The 5,555-nt window shown below is 44.6% G+C and overlaps 1 long non-coding RNA gene across 1 annotated transcript; it reads left to right on the forward strand.

The window, feature by feature from the left end:
- The first annotated feature begins 2,592 nt into the window (after window positions 1-2,592).
- On the forward strand, window positions 2,593-5,555 carry LOC145651710 (uncharacterized). Its single transcript, XR_014117627.1, has 3 exons — window positions 2,593-3,300; window positions 3,496-3,598; window positions 3,789-5,555. It is a non-coding gene; the product is annotated as an uncharacterized LOC145651710 (long non-coding RNA).

A 5,555-nucleotide genomic window follows, 5' to 3' on the forward strand; every position in this document is an offset into this window, starting at 1 on the left:
GAGCTGATCATGGATTGCAGCAAGAAGCAGGAGCGGCACTACCAACCTGTGAGGATCAGTGGAACCACAGTGTAGAGAGTAGATAGTTTCAGGTACCTTGGTGTTCACATCTCGCAGGTCCTGTTCTGGTCCTGCCACACCAACTCCCTGGCAAAGAAGGCTTGTCAGCATCTTTACCACCTCAGATGCCTAAGAGACTTCAGACTCCCCTTCAAGGTACTGCGGAACTTCTACACCTGCACTATCAAGAGCATCCTCATGGGGAACATCACAGTCTGGTTTGGGAACAGCACCAAGCAGGACAGACAAGCACTCCAAAGGGTGGTGCATTCAGCAGAGCACATCACTCATACGGAACTTCCTGACCTGCAGAGCATCTATTACAAGCAGTGCCAGACCAAGACCAGGAGGATTGTGAAGGACCCCACCCATCCAAACAATAGGCTCTTCTCTCTGTTGAGCTCAGGGAAGTGCTTTCGCTCCCTGATGACCAAGACAGAGAGACTGAAGAGGAGCTTCTTCCCACAGGCCATTCAGGTCCTGAATCAGGGAAACTGATAAACTTTGGGGACCACCACCACCATGTAACTGTAAATATTCAACTGTGAGCTGGAATTGTACATTGTGTACATGCATTTATACATATTCATATATACATTGTACATTGTGTATATAAGCATATTATACATATATTGTACATAAATTGTTAATATATTTTGTGTATGTATAAATATATATATTTCCCTATACACCCCTGTTTTTTTCTCCTCAGTTTGGACAGAGCCCTCTCAAACCATTTTACTGTGAGTTATACTGTGTATGACTATGTATGTGACAAATAAACCAAACTTGAACTTGAACTTAAGACAACCTGTGACAAAGAAGTCGATAAGGAGGTGGTCACCAGAGGCAAAGGAGGCTCTGCAGGTTTGCTTTGAGACTACAGACTGGGAGGTGCTGTATGAATCAGCTGGCAAGGACATTAACAGTATCACAGACTACATCACCAACTATAGCAACTTTTGCACTGACTTCATTGTTCCTGTCAGGTGGGTACATTGTTTCCCTAACAACAATCCATGGGTCACCAAAGACCTGAAGAAATTTCTTAATAATAAAAAACAAGCTTTCAGACTTGAGGATAATGAACTATTGAAGGGGGTACAGAAAGAGCTTAAGGTGAGACTCCAGGAGAACAAGGAAGCCTATAGAAAGAAGCTGGAGGTGAATCTTCAGCAGAATAGAAAGGAGGTGTGGACAGGCATGAAGCAGATGACTGGCTTCAAAATAAGGCAACAGACTGTTGGGGGCAGTCAAGACAAGGCCAATGAATTGAATGTGTTTCTTAACAGGTTCAGCACAACACCTTCCCCCCACACCTGCAGGGGCATCTCCCCCACTTCCTTAACATCAACACCTCTTAAACATCAGCACTCACCCCCTCTCACCCTACAGTCATTATCTGTTGGTTCGCAACTTACACAAGAACCCCACCTAGAAGTTACAACCAGCCAGGTGAAAAGACAGCTGGAAAAGTTTAGAGTCTGCAAAGCTGTAGGGCCGGATGGAATCAGCCCAAGGGTACTGAAGGTTTGTGCAACCCAGTTGTGTGGGATCCTTTAGCAGCTCTATAACCTGAGCCTTAAACAGGAGAAGGTGCCAGTGCGGCAGAAAACTTCCTGCCTAGTTCCTGTTCCAAAGAAGTCGACTACCTTTTCCTTGAAAGATTACAGACCGGTGGCACTCACATCTCACGTCAGGAAGGTCCTGGAAAGACTAGTGCTGCCATATCTTAGACCTATAGTCAGCCCTTTCCTGGACCCTCTGCAGTTTGCTTCCTAGCAGCAGGTAGGCGTGGATGAACTCGACAATTCCCCATTGAAGGAAATCCACTCATTCTCCTTGGTGACTTCAACCTTCCATCAGACAAGCTGCATTCCTCCTGCATCCTTCCACTGTTGACAGCATTTGACCTCACCTTCAACCACTCTCCTCCAACTCACAAAGCAGGCAATGTTCTGGACCTGATCTTCACCCATACCACCACAACATCAGACATCGCAGTCACCTCCCTCTACCTCTCGGACCATCACTTTCTCTCCTTCTGTCTCTCCCTTTCTTCTCTTTCCATTCAGTCCTCTCCAACATGTTCCTCCTCCCTCCATCACAATATGCACTCCATAACTCCCTCGTCTCTTACTTCTATTATTTTGTCCACCCTTCCTCACCCTGACTCTCTATCCTCTCTCTCTTTGGATACAGTTACAAATACTTTCATTTCTACACTCTTCTCATCAATGAATCTTCTGTGCTCTCTCTCCTCTAGACCTGCTAAGTTCTCCCCACCTGCCCTCTGGCTAACAGAAAAACTTTACTGCCACAGGAGAGAAATAAGGACTGCAGAGAGGTGGTGGAGGAACTCTCACGTAGATTCAGACCTTAGCTCATACAAGCCTCTCCTTTCCAAGTTCTCACTGGAAGTAACATCTGCAAAGTCATCCTACTTCAGAGAGAAATTTGAATCATCATCATCTGATCCACGCCAGCTCTTCACTATTTTTTCTTCTCTACTTAATCCTCCCCCTCCTCCTCCTTCCTCATCTCTTACTCCAGAGGATTTTATCACCTTCTTTGAGGAGAAGGTTGCAGCAATCCACCAGTCCTTTTCCTGTTCCCATCCCTCCAACCAATTTGCATTCCCCAACATCCAACTCTCTGACTTCTTTTTCTCCTCTCTCCACAGATGAAATTCTTCAACTCCTGACTTCCAGCAATCCGACTACATGTCCGCTAGATCCAATTCCTTCTGCTCTGTTCCAGACAATCGCAAGAGATCTGCTTCCTTTCATCTCTGTCATCATCAACAACTCCTTATCTTCTGGATACATGCCTACTGCATTGAAAACTGCCAGGGTGGTACCAATCTTCAAGAAGGCCACACTTGATGGCTCCAGTGTTACCAACTACACACTGGTATCATTTCTCTCTTTCCTCTCAAAAGCCCTCAAACAAGCAGTTTATAATCAATTGTCTCTTTTTCTTACCCAGAACCAACTGCATGATCCCAATCACTCTGGCTACAAGCCGGCACATTCTACAGAAATGGCCCTCATAACAGTGACTGAGAAACTTCATGCCACTAAAGCTGCCAAACAGTCATCTGTTTTGATTCTTCTAGACCTTTCAGCAGCCTTTGACACAATGAACCACAACATTATTCTCTCTGTTCTTTCCAGGCTTGGTGTGACTGGTTCTGCTTGGAGATGGTTTCAGTCCTATCTGGAGGGATGGTCCTATCAGGTGACCTGGAGAGGATACACATCCAAACCATGTAGACTCTCCACTGGTGTTCCACAAGGCTCAGTATCGAGCCCCCTTGTCTTCTCTGTGTATACTTGTTCTCTTGGTGATGCAATATCTTCTCATGGTTTCTCCTACCACTGCTATGATGATGACACTTAATTATTTCTTTGTTTTCCACCCTCTGACATGCAGGTCTCCAGACGTATCTTAGCATGCTTGACTGACATCGCGTCATGGATGACAGCCCACCACTTGAAGCTCAACCCCAATAAAACTGAACTTCTGTTCATCCCAGGTACTCACAACCCTTACCATGACCTCACTGTTTCCTTTGAGAACTCCCTGGTATCAGCATCCGAAGCTGCCCATAGCCTGGCGTAACTTTGGACAACCAGTTGTCATTCTCAACTCATGTTTCTACTCTAACCCGGTCTTGCAGATTCCTCCTTTGTAACATGCAAAGGATTTGACCCTTTCTCTCACAGGAAGCTACCCAGGTGCCTGTGCAGTCTCTTGTGATCTCAAAGCTAGACTACTGCAGCTCGGTACTTGCATGTCTGCCTCTAAGAGCCATCAAACCTTTTCAACTTGTCGAGAATGCAGCAGCATGACTGGTCTTCAATCTTCTGAAGTTCACAAATGTTACTCCACTGCTGTGCTCCCTTCATTGGCTGCCTGTAGCTGCACGCATCAGATTTAAAACGTTGATGCTTGCCTACAAAGGGCATTGTTTATGTTGTTTAACAAACTCTAGCACTTATTGTTTATAGCACTTATCATTGTTTAAGATAGACCTTATGTATTTTGCACTTCTAGGTATCAGCATTCATCCCTGTATTCTACAGTATTCTAGTTCATTGGTATGTTTAATTCTAACCTACTGTACTGTACTTGGATATATTCTAGTAAATGACAAAGCACTTTTGTAAGTCGCTCTGGATAAGAGCGTCTGCTAAATGCTGTAAATGTAAAATGTAAAATGTAAATGGATGATGCTATTATCTACCTACTGCAGAAGGCACACGCACATTTGGATCAGAATAACACTACTGTAAGACTCACTTTTTTTTATTTCTCAAATGCATTCAACACCATCCAACCTCTCAGGTTGGGGGAGATGGGGAGAATGCAGGTGGATGTGTCCATGATCACCTGGGACAAGGACTACCTGTCTGACAGACCCCAGTATGTGCAGCTGGGAGCAAGCTGATCTGAAGTCTTGGTCAGTAACATTGGAGCACCACAGGGAACTTTACTCTCACCTTTCCTATTCACCCTGCATACTACTCGCTTCCAGTGCAGGTCTGACCTATGCCATTTTCAGAGGTTTTCTTAGGATTCTGCAGTGGTTGGATGTATCAAGCATGGTCAGGAGGGAGAATACAGAAATGTGGTTAACAGTTTTGCAGAGTGGTGTGAGAGGAACCATCTGCTCCTCAATGTGGACAAGACCAAGGAAATGGTGGTTGATTCAGGAGGAGGAGGAGAACAATCAGTCCTATTACCATCAAGGATCAGGATGTTGAGCAGGCGGTAACGTCCAAATACCTTGGTGTCACTTTACTTTTTGAAGGATGTCAGTTCCTTTAATGTGTGCAGCAAGATGCTGACAATGTTCTACCATTCTATCTTCTATGCAGCTGTGTGTTGGGGAGGTAGCATCAGAGAAGGAGACACAAACAAGCTCAACAAACTGATCAAGAAGGCTGGCTCAGTCCTGGGCTGCTCTCTGGACAGTTTTGAGGTGGTGGTTAAAAGGAGGACAGTTAATAAACTTAAGGCTATCCTGGATAATTCTTCACACCCTCTCCATAATCTACTGGCCAGACAGCGGAGCGCTTTTAGTCACAGAGTCATCAGCTCCGCTGTAGTAAAGAGTGGTACAGGAGATCATTCGTACCAACTGCATTCACACTGTACAATACTTCTTCTTGTCTCGGGATACTACTGAGTGGTATGGAGTACTAGAATCGTGCTTATTATTAATATCCACTCTATTGTCATTCTCTTCTGCATTCACTGCACAATCTTATATACACACCTAACTGAATGTTTGTATTGCACTGTCACTTTACCTGTAAGACTGTCAACAGTGAATGATCGGAACGATCGGACACCTTACCATTCTTACACTTGCATAAGACATACATACTATATCTTTGTATCTTAGTTGTTATTACATTATGTTCTATCTGCATTTCTGCACTGTTGCCTTTTTTGTACCTTGAGCTACTGCAGTATGTCAATTTCCC

Source organism: Electrophorus electricus, chromosome 16, assembly GCF_041902795.1.
Source record: "Electrophorus electricus isolate QZ-2024a chromosome 16, ASM4190279v1, whole genome shotgun sequence".
Taxonomy (NCBI): domain Eukaryota; kingdom Metazoa; phylum Chordata; class Actinopteri; order Gymnotiformes; family Gymnotidae; genus Electrophorus; species Electrophorus electricus.